The 13,220-nt window shown below is 40.0% G+C and overlaps 1 pseudogene; it reads right to left on the bottom strand.

Moving 5' to 3' along the window:
• Positions 1 to 548: 548 nt before the first annotated feature.
• Positions 549 to 1,074, bottom strand: LOC150068335 (olfactory receptor 7E24-like; annotated as a pseudogene).
• Positions 1,075 to 13,220: the final 12,146 nt, after the last annotated feature.

The raw sequence follows: 13,220 nt of genomic DNA, 5'->3' as shown, positions 1-13,220 counted from the left end.
CTGGTGCCTATGTATAAAATAACTAAAAACAAAAGAGTTGGTTGTACATCATTTGGCAAGAAACGAGAAAGCCCTGAGTTCACATACCAGTGCTCCCAAAACCAAGTGGGCTGTTTCTCTTCACTTTTATTGAGGTAAAATATCCAGGAAAGAAAATTCACATCTCAACCACTGTAAAATTCAGATTGTGGGGCGACCATCTCCAGACATGTGTCATCTTTACAAAGTGAAATTTTATGCATTAAAACAAATAAATCCTTCCCTTATTAATAACTTTGACTTAACCAGCAATTTTTTCTAGTGCTCCTATGTCCTCAGTTATACTAATTAAACCAGAAGAATATAAAGATTGTGTACAGACAGGTAGAATTTACTGGAATTAGGGTTAATTTTTTCCTCTGCAAAACAATATTACAGATGGATTTCCTACCTCCTGTTGTCAGCTCCTGGTTTGAACAACCTTGTCAGGTCACTTTAGAGGACACTGTCCCTCAGGCTGTAGATGAAGGCGTTCAGGAAAGAAGTGACTACTATGTACATCACTGAGGTCACTGCACTGCCACTGGAATTTGTGACACAGATGATGTAAAATATACTCCCAGTCCTGTCCCAAAGAATAAACACACCATTGACAGGTGATAGTCACAGGTGGAGAAAGCTTTGTACCAATTCTCAGCACCAAAGAACTAACTTTATAGTAAGAGAAAAGGATTCCAAAGATTGGAGGATATCCATATGTGGTAGCAACAACATATTTGAAGTCCTTACAGGAAGATCCAGGACTTGAGAAGTGTCACAGAAGAAATTTGGGATTTCCACTTCCTTGAAAACAGTCATCTGTAATGGCATCCACACGTGCAGCTGTCCTTCCAAGAAGCTGGTGACAAATTACAGCAGAACCAAGGAGACACAGAGACGAGGGTTCATGATGAGAGGGTAATTCGGGGGGTGGCAAATGGCTACAAAGCGGTCATAGGCCATCACAGAAAGAAGCAAAACATCCATATTGCAAAAAATGATGAAGAGACACATCTGTGTGAGGCAGCCTACATAGGAGGCTGTGTGTGCATGCATGTATACAAACACACACCCACACACATACCACAGAAGGTGAAACGTATGAAATGAGAAAAAATGACTTAAGACCCTGAGCTCTGAGAAGGACACTGTACATTCTGCCAATAATTTCATTGATGTAATATCCTCTTGACATTTTCATCATCATCACAATCTTCCTTTTCATTCTACCCCACTTCCTTCTCCTTCTCCACCTCTTCCTCCTCTAACAATTCTTCTCCTCCTCTTCATCCTCCTCCTCTCCTTTTCAGTTATCCTTTTAGGATAACTTAGGAAAGTGGTTTGAAACATTTATAAGCTGCTACATTTGGTGACCCACAAATGAGAATGAAACACAATAGGTAAAGAATTCTGCATGACATATATTGACATACCTAACGTTCAACCCCTACCTGCAAGTTCATTGAGGTATAAATTTTCCAGTTTCCATATAGTTAGGGTTTTACAAGGGCATGCTAACCCCCTGTGATGCCCAAACCATCCTACCTGTCCTCATGCCACAGAGAAAACATTCCTGAAAGTCCTTCACCACCCGTCCTGCCCCACTCTGTTGCTTAAGCTGCTTCTCTCTTCAGCAAAGACCAAAGTGACAGATCGGAGGATCCCAGATCTGGTGCCCAGCACAAGTCCAGACTCTGTCCTCAGGAAAGAGATGAAGACACAGAAGGAGCAGAGATGCTGGTGATGAGGAGACAGATATAGCACCAGTGTCCTGATGACAGGGGAGGGAAGGCTCATCCTTGCCTTCTATATAGCCTTGGAGGATTAATACCCACAGTTCACAATTAACCAAACTGTGTGTATTAACAGGCCAAGTCTCTGGACATTTCAAACACAGGGCTGAGAGAATCATAAACAACATGCATGGCAAGTGGAAATTTTTTTGTCTATCAAGGAGATTTATGGATTTAAATTTTGGTCATTTATACTTATTTAATGGTGTGCAGAAACATTCCATCATCATTTTCATTTTCATTAAAATACACTTTACCAAATTCTTATATATTATGTACATCTATAAAGTAACATTTATAATCTTTCTATATTTCTACAATTTCAAGCTCCAGGAATGGGAAAAAAGGTAAAAAATGAAAAAAATTGAAAATGATATGCAGTATTTTTTGATCACAAAACAATAGAGGCATCTCTTCCACGATCACTGGAGAAAAATCCACAGCAGTCATCCTTGTGGCTGAAATTCAATATCATCTAATCTATGAAGAAACACTCATGCATAGTTTCTTTTATTATAACAAAATAGTGACATTTTCTGAAGATGTGATACTTGTAAACATCTTGATACTTGTGATACTTGTGATACTTGCAAATATAGAGAATTGCTTTTTACCCTTAATTTCATACAGATAATTCAGCACTAGAAAATACAATGCTGAGTCTTCTCCCAGGAGATTTCTTCATCATTCCTTGGTTTTGAAACTACCATCCTGGTTCCTTATCTTTCTTTCTTTCTTTCTTTCTTTCTTTCTTTCTTTCTTTCTTTCTTTCTTTCTTTCCTTCCTTCCTTCCTTCCTTCCTTCCTTCCTTCTTTCTTTATTTTCTTTTCTTTCTACCAGTGTGTATGACAGATCAAGGACTTGTATTCAGTCTGGGAACCTCACTGAGATTTTTCTTCTCCTTCTACCACATGAGTCACACCTCTACTTTTGGCTCCTTGGTGGTTAATTAGAGATAAGATTCTTGTGGACTTTTTTGCCTCCATTGGCTTTGAACTGGGATCTTAACATGTCAGCTTCTTAAATAGCTAGAGTCACTGTTGTGAACCATAGGCACTCAGAACAAACTATACTTTAAGAAATAATCACCGCTGGGGGAGTGGACCTGCCAGCTTCAGGAACCAGAAAACCCAGGAATTTTTGAGTACCACCTCGGAGACCATTCCAGTTCTGCTCCCTGAACGGCATTGGAAAGGAATCCCCTCCCCCACAAGCCAAGAGCAGTGCCATCTTGACTGCTGGCAAACACCCGGCCAAACCAAATGGAGCTGGAGAAATGGTGCTGGCAGGTCCATCATTCAAAAGTGCAAAGATTTTCCCAGAGGCAGCTTCACAGGATGTCTGTCTCAGGTGCTAGCTGAAATCCCACCCCTGGGCAGGGTTGCAGTAGTGGTAAACAAAGCCACTTGTGACTCCACCCCTTTTTTCTCTGCCCAATCAAGCAAACTGATTAGGAACATCACAAATCTAAATAGCAAGATAAAAGACTTTTTGAAGCGTTTGGATGCTGAATTTAGTAGAGACACGAGTTTCTTATACTGTTCCCCCTTACCCCCAAATAACAAACTAAAGAGTAACCTTTTTTTCCTTTTTTCCTACTCTATTTATTTGCATGTTTATTTTGCCATTTTACCTCCACCATTTTTTTAAATGTTATGATATTTTTCTCCCCCACCCCACCCCGCTTTCCTGGGTACAGACTGGATATAAATGATATTTATATTGACACAGTCACCTGCTTTTTATTCTGTTTCTTCTTAACCCTAGTATTTCTTGCCTAAGAACTCACAATTTTGTGGGATCTCCCACCATTTTTTTTCTTTTTTTATCCTTTTTGTTTTTCTTGTTTATTTTTACTTTTTAAAATTTTTATCATTGAACTCTGCTATATATACCTTCCTCTTTTCTCTATATAGTCTTTTTATTTTCATAAGTTTTATCTTATTTTTTCTAAATTTTGTACTCAACTATTTTACTTTTCTATCACCGAGGTCACTTATCCTTATGCTATCCCTTTTCTTCATTACTATATTAATCTTACACTCTTATATTACTCTTTTCTTACCTTCTCTCTTGTCATTCATAATATATTTCTCTCTCTGGTACTCTGTTCATCCTTCAACTTTTATAATGCATGGATCTACGGTTCATGGTTGTTGAGCAATACTGTATATCCAGGTGTTCAATTATACTGTAGGTTCAGAGGGACTTAAGTAAAATAGAGATTGTATTAAGGGGTTTATTTTTTGGGTCATAAAACGGTGATTGGTGGTGGTATTAGATTTATCTGTAATTGTATTCTTGTGCAGTTTTAATCTTGCTCCCATTTTCAAAAGAAACACAAAGAACACAAAACTCAAGAAAAATGGAAAATCAAGGAACAGCATCTCCCACCCAATATAAACAAGCAATGGAGTGGTCAATGGAAAACTAGAAGAGAGATTTCTTTTTTTTTGCCAGTCCTGAGCTTGGGCTCAGGGCCTGAGCATTGTCCTGGGACTTTCTCAAGGCTAGAGCTCTACCACTTGAACCTCAGCACCACCTCTGGATTTTTTCTGTGTATGTGGTACCAAGGAATCGAACCCGGGTCTTCATGCATGCTAGGCAAACACTTTAACCACTAGGCCAAACTCCTGGCCCCTAGAAGAGAGATTTCTAAATGCTATACAAATGCAATTGATAAACATGATTAATGAAAAGTTTCAAAATATACAGATACATGAGGAAGCCATATCTAAATGAGATGAAACCCTAAAGAAGGTGATATGTGAAATATAGGAAATCATAAAAGAGGCCATAATAATGGACTTATGAAGAAAAATGGACGAATTCAAAGAATCCACAAACAAAAATGGACTCAACTCCAACAAATGTCCAATGAGAGTAAAGCTGCTGAGCTGACCACTCAAATGGAAATCAAGGAGTTAAAGAAGTCCATACATGATCTGAAACAAGAGATGCAAGGCATCAACCATGTCCAATTGGAAGGATGGGAGATGAAGAAGAAAGGTCCAGCCTGGGAAGTGCCAACAAGTATCAGGTGGTGATGAAGGAAACTGGGATGCCATGGATGGCCAGAGCCCTGAAGTGTGGGGAGTGGATATTAAAATTGACTAAGGGTTAACATTCAAGGCAGGTGATGAAGGACAGTGAAGGATTATGCTCCTTTCAACCTAAAAGTCGGTATGAAACCCAGGCAAAACACATCCAATCCCCTTGGGGATAGGAGTGAGGGCTAGGAGGTAGGTGTTTGTTGGCCACACCTGTGAGGCCAGCCTACAGCAAGTGAAATGAATAATGCATTTAAGGATGAATAGTTTTATTTATTTATTTTTTTAGCGGGGCAGAGATGGAGAGTTCTGCCAATGAAACTCAGGGTCTGAGATCTTCCCTTGGGTTGCCTATCCAAAGCTATTGCTATACCACTTGAGCCACAGGACCAATTCTCGCTCTTCTATGTATGTGGTTCCAAGGAATGGAAATCAAATGTTTGTACATTCTAGGCAAACACTCTACCAGTAGAGACATTGACATTAGATCTGTAGGGATAAAAAGCCCCTGTAACTTTCGCCCCACCTTGGGGAAACATGGATTTCAAATCAAAATTTACTGAGTAGGATTGTAACCTAGAGCCAAAAGTCTGCTGCCTTTCCCAATGTTTTGAACCCATTTGATTACTTGGCCCTTCCCAGAGTCCCATAGATTAATCAGTACTTCATTGAGTTTATGAGACCTACACACACATTTGAAGATATAAAGATAACAAAACATTCTGTGTATGTGTGTGTCTGTGTTGTGTGACAGTATGTGTGTGTGTGTGTGTGTGTGTGTGTGTGTGTCTGTGTAATTCTACACCACCACAGACAAGATAATGTAATGGCATTCACTGGGTAGTGGATGAAATAAGAGGGAATCAGCTTGAGTGAGATAAGTCAAGACCAAAGGAACAACAGGTGTTTAGTAGCCTTAATAGAACAATATAAGATCCAAACAGTACAATAGCAATGATTCACTACTGGGGTCTCTCTGTGTGATTATTGAGAATCCACACATGGGGGGTGTATGTTTCAAATAGTATCAGAAGCAATATGGAGGTTCCTCAAAGACTATTTAAAGAGCTCCCATACAGTCTAGCCATCTCACTCCAGGGCATTTACCCAAATTACAAAAAGCAAGACCCAGGAACACGATATTCATTGCAGAATTACTTTCCATAGCTAAGACATGGAGCCATCTCAGATGCCCATCAGTAGATGATTGGGTTAAGAAGATATGGTATATGTGTGTGTGTGTGTGTGTGTGTGTGTGTGTGTGTGTATGTGTGTCTGTGTCTGTGTGTCTGTGTGTCTGTGTATCTATATGTATCACTGTGTGTGTATATATGTATATATATATACTCTAAATATATGTTTATGTATAGCATATGCTCATATGTACACACATATAAAAACAACGAGCATCTAATTATAACCAGACAAAAATTTCTAAGGAAATGGAAGACCGAGTAAAATTATGATAAACAGAGTAGTCCTGGCCCAGGTGAATGTAGGTTGCATGACTTCCCTCATTTGCAATGATTGAATTATATCTCAGATAGAATTCTGAGCAGGAGGCACAGAGTGCACAAATGTCTAATGTCAGGGTTTTTAGCATTCCTTGTCCCCTGACCCGCAGGAGCGGCAAGGAGAACACGACCAGACTAAGATGAGACCGAGAAAGGTTAGGGCCGACTGGCCGCCTTCCTCCAGCCCTCCCACTCCAGAGGGAAGACAAAGCCGCGCCAGGGAGACTGTCACAGCTGAAACTTTCTTATTGGGAAAGTACAAGGGGCTAAATTAAGCTATCAGCATAAAGGTGGGCAGGACAGGGGTAGGTAGGTGTGGTCAGAGAGGGCGGTGGGGCCAATCCGTGGATTCGAGGTAGCCTTATTTTACATCACAAACCACAGCCAAACCTCCCAATGAGGAGACAGGCAGGTTGGATTTCCAAAACCAGGAAGTGAGCACTGGACCACGAGCTAGGCCTTTTACCCTTGATGTGATGTGCCCCACATCTCCTCCCTTGTGTTTTATTATGCAGGTATATGCCTTACTCTATAAGTGTGCCTGTCTTAGGTTGTCCCTCTCTATAGATCTTACCCATCATTGACTACCATTCTAGCACTTCAGACAATTTCAAACGGAGGTTTGAAATAAGGTGGATGGCCAACATCATCAAAGGAAACCCTTCTGTACATCTGCACATCCTGCTAAGGGCTGGGGTCAAACTCACAGAGTTCCCAGTCCGCCATCTCATAGCACAGCATATTGTTGCCAGACCACCTTTAGCTGAACAGCTTTACCTGATCCTGCTATCTGAGATAATGAAGGAGCTTATTGATTACACAAGGTCTGAATGTGAATACAAAACCCTCTGTAACCAAGCGGCCTGCCCACAAAGGGGAGAAGGTAAGGGAGCCAACCATAGTCCAGTCAATAGATAGTTTGCATCGAGTTCATTTTGGTGGCAGTTGAGAACCTCCTGTAGCCTTTTTAAGCAGATCAAGGCCTCGATGATTTTGGAGGACTTCTGCAGTCAGGAAATCAAGCTGATATCGTAGATAGCATCTTTGTGGATGGAGTGGATAATGATGCTCAGGATGAGGAGAAGGAAGGTGACTGAGGATTCCAACCACAGCTAAGCAGGGCGTCCGGTATGGTCTCCTCATTCCTGTGAATGAGAGGAAGAAAGCATACCTCAAGAAGGAGTGCTCTTGAGTAATTAATTTTTTGTTTGCTGACAATATTTTAAATCTCTAGCTGGTACTCAAATTGGGTTTAGTTCTCCCACAGGAAGACACATCCAAATCCTCTCCCCGCACTAATGAGGGGATCAGGGCCTCTCCCTGATCCAGTAAGAACATCTCTCCAACAGACTTCAACCTTTAAATAAGGTCAGATTAGACCAATGTCGCTGAAAGGCAGTCATAGGCTGGTCCTTGGAAAAAGTTAAAATATTTAATGTAAGCATAGCTGACCGCTATTGATCATGGGGGTTGCCTCCCCCTTTTTGTTTTATTAATTGATTTTTTAAGGTCGTATTGTTTCTCTCAATTATAGCTTGTCCCCTGGGATTATAGGCTATCCCAGTGGTATGTCTAATATTCCAAGTCTGAAAAAAATCTTGTAATGATTTACTCATAAAGAAAAGCCAATTATCCGTTTTAACCTGTAGGGGTAAACCCAGAATAGCAAAGCATTGTAAAAAATGGTTTTCTGCGTGTCAGGCCCTTTCTCTGGAATGTGCAGTAGCCCAACAAGCACGAAAATAAGTATCTATAGACATAAATATGTATTTCAATTTCCCAAAGGGTGCATGGTGGGTTACATCGGTCTGCCAGATAACAGGTTTAAGGCCCCAGGGATTGTCCACAGGGGATTGTAGAGGTGGGACCTGTAAAAATGGCATGCATGATTTACATGTCCTCATGATCTTTTTTAAGTCCTTTACACGGACTAGGGGGAATCTCTGATGCAACCCTCTCAAATTTGAGTGAGTCAGTTCACATGGCAGGGATCTGACTTGAACCATTAGGGGGCAAGTTTAAGAAATACTAATCATATCACCCACTTTACCATCAGATTTCCAGTGTCAGTCTGCAAGGAAGAAGGACAAAGACGGTCCATTCAGTCCATCTGACCAGACTTTGTGCCAGCTTATCTTATTACCTAAATAGTTTTAAGAGACAGGCAGGCAAAACTTCTGACACTGATAAACAAATTTACATTTAAATTTTGATACTTATCTCCAAACTTTAACTCAAGGAAATAAATGCAAAATTCCCTATCTCCTCTGGACCAAACAGGATACAATGTTTAGAAGGTAAACAGCTTTATGCATTACAATACCAGATTATCTTTTTAAATGCAGATTTTAGAATCTTTAGAAAACTTCTATTAACCAGTTTTTCTTTAAAATGTTGCAATAATCCTTTGAGACATTGGAAAGCATTTAAACCTAATACCCAATTGCCTGTCTTTGCGTTTCAATTATGAATTTATCCATTGTTTTGGATGCTGACAATTTAACCTTGAACATGTTTACTCAAACTCATTCACACACACATTCATAAAGATCTTAAAGCACCCAAAATTAATATCGGCTGTACATTTTAAAAGGATTCGCATACACTCACTCACACAAACCACAAGGACCCATATGTAGGATGGTTATCAATTTTGCCATAATACTTTTTGCAAATGAAACTTGGGTGGGAGTCTTAAACCTAGGAGAACTAAGACTGAAGTCTACGTCCTGCCACCAACTGTCTCTAGACTGTCACTTCAGCATGTTGTTAGGAAAAAGGAAACTAAGCCTTCAACTGCTTTGTCTGGCCTTGGCTCACCTAAACTGCAGCCGAGTGGGAGGGGCCATACCAGGCGCTAGACCTATCCCAGGTGGAGATGAAATTTTGTTTTCCACAAATAAAGACAGAGAAGCAGAGACTTTTAAGAAAGTCCTAAACTTCTGATGGTATGCCTGGCCTTAAACTACCAGAGTGACGGAAAGACTGTGGGGCTCTGAAATCGGGAATTCAGGGGGCGCCTCCCCTACGGAAATTTCCATTCCTCTGTAGCTGGCCGGTGGAGGCCATTCTAACCTACTCTCAAACAGAACCAGACATTGGCTTACAACAGAAAATGGGACTCAGTTGGATACATTTAGCACAACGACTCGAACTCAGATGAACACTCTCACCAAATGTATTTAGACGTGTCTTGCCGGTGACTCTCAGGCATGCCCTGTTACTGACAAGAAATCAAGAAGGGGGTCAAGGCGTCCCTTGACCACCCAGGCCGTAGAGTTTGCTGCATCCAGCTTTTTGGCCCACAGTGCACTCTTTAGTCAGTGGTCAGCTGACTTTTACTTACCTCCGGAGGCCTTTGATTTAAACCTGGGCATCATTTCCAGAAAAGTTTGTTAAAGGAAAACCACTGTTTCTAGAAAAAAGCAATCTTTTCTCTCAATAGAATAAATATACTAATCAGTGGAATTGATGAAAGACTTGGGAGCCCTGGTCGGGTGGCTCCTATGGGCATATTTACTGCAGGGAGATCATGAAGAAACTTGTATTTGAAACTTGTATTTGGTTTCCCTCATTCGTCATAATCAGTAGAAACCTTGGGCTCTACTAGCAGAGATCTGCAATAGAGCAAAATCTTGATACAGACGGCCATATAGAATGAAGCTAATTGAAAGGACCTCTAGGATATTGAAACAAAAGCCATATAACAAATGATTGTTGTCCTTAATGTACTATGTTGTCTCTCATCTCCTTTGCTATCCCTTGGTTATCTCATATTGGTATAGTATCTCACTTTGTTATCTGATATATTGAATCTATTTGTATTTGGATATTTGAAATTTGATAGGGAAGGGGGGAAAACTAAGACGGGAGGGGGGTGTGTGGGGGGGAGGGAAATGGGTACCAAGACATGTGAAAGGGTATCAATGTATGCGAATTAATGAACCTTCTATCTGGCAAATATCATGTAACCCTTTTACTAATTACAATAAAAAAATTTATTTAAAAAAAGAAACTTGTATTTGCCTGATCCTTATTAACTTTAGTTGCTCCAATTGTTTTTCCGGCCAATAGGCCACTGCTCCCCATGCAATTAGACTGTGGCCTCTAGAATTGGGGGAGCAGTTCTATACTAACTTTTTTCCATAACTAATGCAGTCATCATAGAATGTCACAACATCCGTATCTCATCTCTTCCTAAAGATTATAGGGCAGGTCCTCTTTAAGAGCAGAGCCAGGCTCTGGCCCGGACAGGGGCATGCCAATTGCTAAGATGTTTCTAGGCCAGCTAGCCCAGGAGCTGGGGTCTGCAGCAGTTTCTAGGAGCTGGGAACTTAAGGCCTGATGGTGATTGTAGCTCCTCAGAGACAGGGTATTTTAGGTGGTGTTAGGCCTTTTATTTGGCCTTGCTTGCCACACCCATAACATCCTTTCCCACCACCATTGGAAGAGGTAAGGGCATAGAAAGCACCTACGACTTTTGAGCTTGTAGGGCCGCAACCAGTGTCTGTGACCGTTGTGCCTGTGTGCCAACAGCTCTCCAGCTCAAGGCTAGCACTTTGCCACTTTGAGCTCCAACGCAGCTCTGCCCCAGCATTCTTTTGCTGACAGATTAGACACCACAGTCTCACAGGGACATTGCTTTGCCCGGGCAGGCACAAAACTGTAGCTTTCAGATCAATGAGTCCTACAAAAGCCCATGATACTCCAATTAAAGCAACAAGTGGTAGTCTCTAAGCATGATCTTACCTGGATTTTGGTAAGATCCAAAGTTAAATCTGAATAAGGATTGCTGTCATTCTTCATAGGCCAGCTAGAAATTGCTATAAGGAGACTTATAAGAGCAAGATAATAGCAATTAAGCAATCATTTTGGTAGGCCTAATTTTCCTTTTTTCCCTTTCTTGAAACAAACATTTAGAACATCACTTTCAAATTTTGTTCAGAAAACCATTTCTAATGTTCTTTAAAACTTTTACAGATATTTTCTTAAACACTTAACACTTTAGTCTTTGTTTGCAGTTGAAAAACCTTTAAGGCAGTAAACAGCAGATTGACTGAGATGGAGAACAGAACATCAGGAACGGAAGATAAAACACAAGAGCTGGAACAGAGAATCTCCACCTTGGAAATATCAGACAGAATCCAACAGAGAGAACTCCAGGAACTGGCAGATGCAGCAAAGAAGTCTAATCTTTGTATAATAGGGATTGAAGAGGGCGCAGAATTTCAGGACAAAGGAGTGCAACCCCTATTTACCAAAATTATAGCAGAGAACTTCCCAACCTCAAAAGGGAAAATACTCACATTATTGAATGTTTCAGGACTCCAAACAGGCAAGATCCTAGAAGGAACTCATCTAGACATACCATAGTAAAGACACTAGACCCAAATACCAAGGAATTTTTCTTAAATGCTGTAAAACCAAAGAAAGAGATATACTAAAATGGGAAAAAATTTGAATCACAGCAGATCTTTCCATGCAAACTCTAAATGCAAGAAAAGCTTGTAAAAACATCATTGATGTCCTGAAGACCAACAACTTCCAATCCAGACTGATATATCCAGCAAAACTAGCATTTACACTTGAGGGAGAAACAAGAATATTTCACTCCAAAGAGAAGTTTATGAATACGTGCACACTAAACCAGCGTTACAAAAACTACTAATTAACCGACAACAAATTGTAGAACATCAAGAACCCCCATCAAGAAGCAAACATCTATAATTCACTAAACACAAAAGGGGAAAAAAGAGAGAGAAAGAAACTTAGAAGTAAAAATAAATAACGACAATGGACACTGACCATAATCTCCCTAAATGTGAACGGGCTGAACAATCCAATCAAAAGACACTGAGCAGCAGACTGGATTAAGAAACACCACCCATCCATATGTTGCCTCCAAGAGACCCACCTCACTGCCAAAGACAGAAACAAATTCCAAGTGAAAGGATGGAAACAAATTTTCCACTCCAATGCACCATGCAAAAAAGTAGGAGTAGCAATCATAATCTCCAACAAAATTAACTTCTCAGTAAAATCAGTACATGAAGATAGAGATGACCATTACATATTAGTAAATGGTACAATCCATGCCCATAATATTACAGTTATAAACATATACTCCCCCAACACGGAGCACCCAAATTCGTCAAACAAACTCTCTTAGAATTACAGAACAAGATAGACTCAAACACAATCATAGTGGGAGACCTCAATACACCACTCTCAACAAATGACAGGTCAACTCAACAAAAGTTAAGCAAAGATACCATCGACTTAAACGACTCCATAGCCCAGCTGGGCTTAACAGATATACACAAAGTCTTCCAACCAACGGTAAAACTTTTTACATTTTTCTCAGCAGCACATGGAACACACTCCAAAATAGATCATATAATAGTTCATACAGAAAACTTAAGCAGATACAAGAGGACTGATATAATCCCATGCATTCTATCAGACCACAGTGGAGTCAGACTAATTCTAAACAACGTAGTCAAAGTAAAAAAAAAACATTCAATCACTTAGAAACTGAACAACACACTTCTGAATAATTCCTGGGTAACAGATCAGATCAGAAATGAAATTAAAAACTTCCTTGAATGTAATGACAATCAAGAAACATCACAAAGGAACTTATGGGACACAGCAAAAGCAGTTCTAAGAGGCAAATTTATCGCACTAGGAGCCCATATTAAAAAGACAGAAGAAGAGCATGTAAACAAGATAAAAAAACTGAAACACTTAGAGGAGTAAGAAAATGTTAATTCTAAAACAACTAGAAGGACAGAAATAACAAAAATAAAATCAGAAATATCAGAGATTTAAATAAGATCTATTAT

Source organism: Megascapheus bottae, chromosome 1 (assembly GCF_031878675.1).
Source record: "Megascapheus bottae isolate mThoBot1 chromosome 1, mThoBot2.hap1, whole genome shotgun sequence".
Classification (NCBI taxonomy): Eukaryota; Metazoa; Chordata; class Mammalia; order Rodentia; family Geomyidae; genus Megascapheus; species Megascapheus bottae.
Note: the sequence above shows the minus strand (reverse complement) of the source record. Positions and strands in the feature narration are given on the sequence as shown.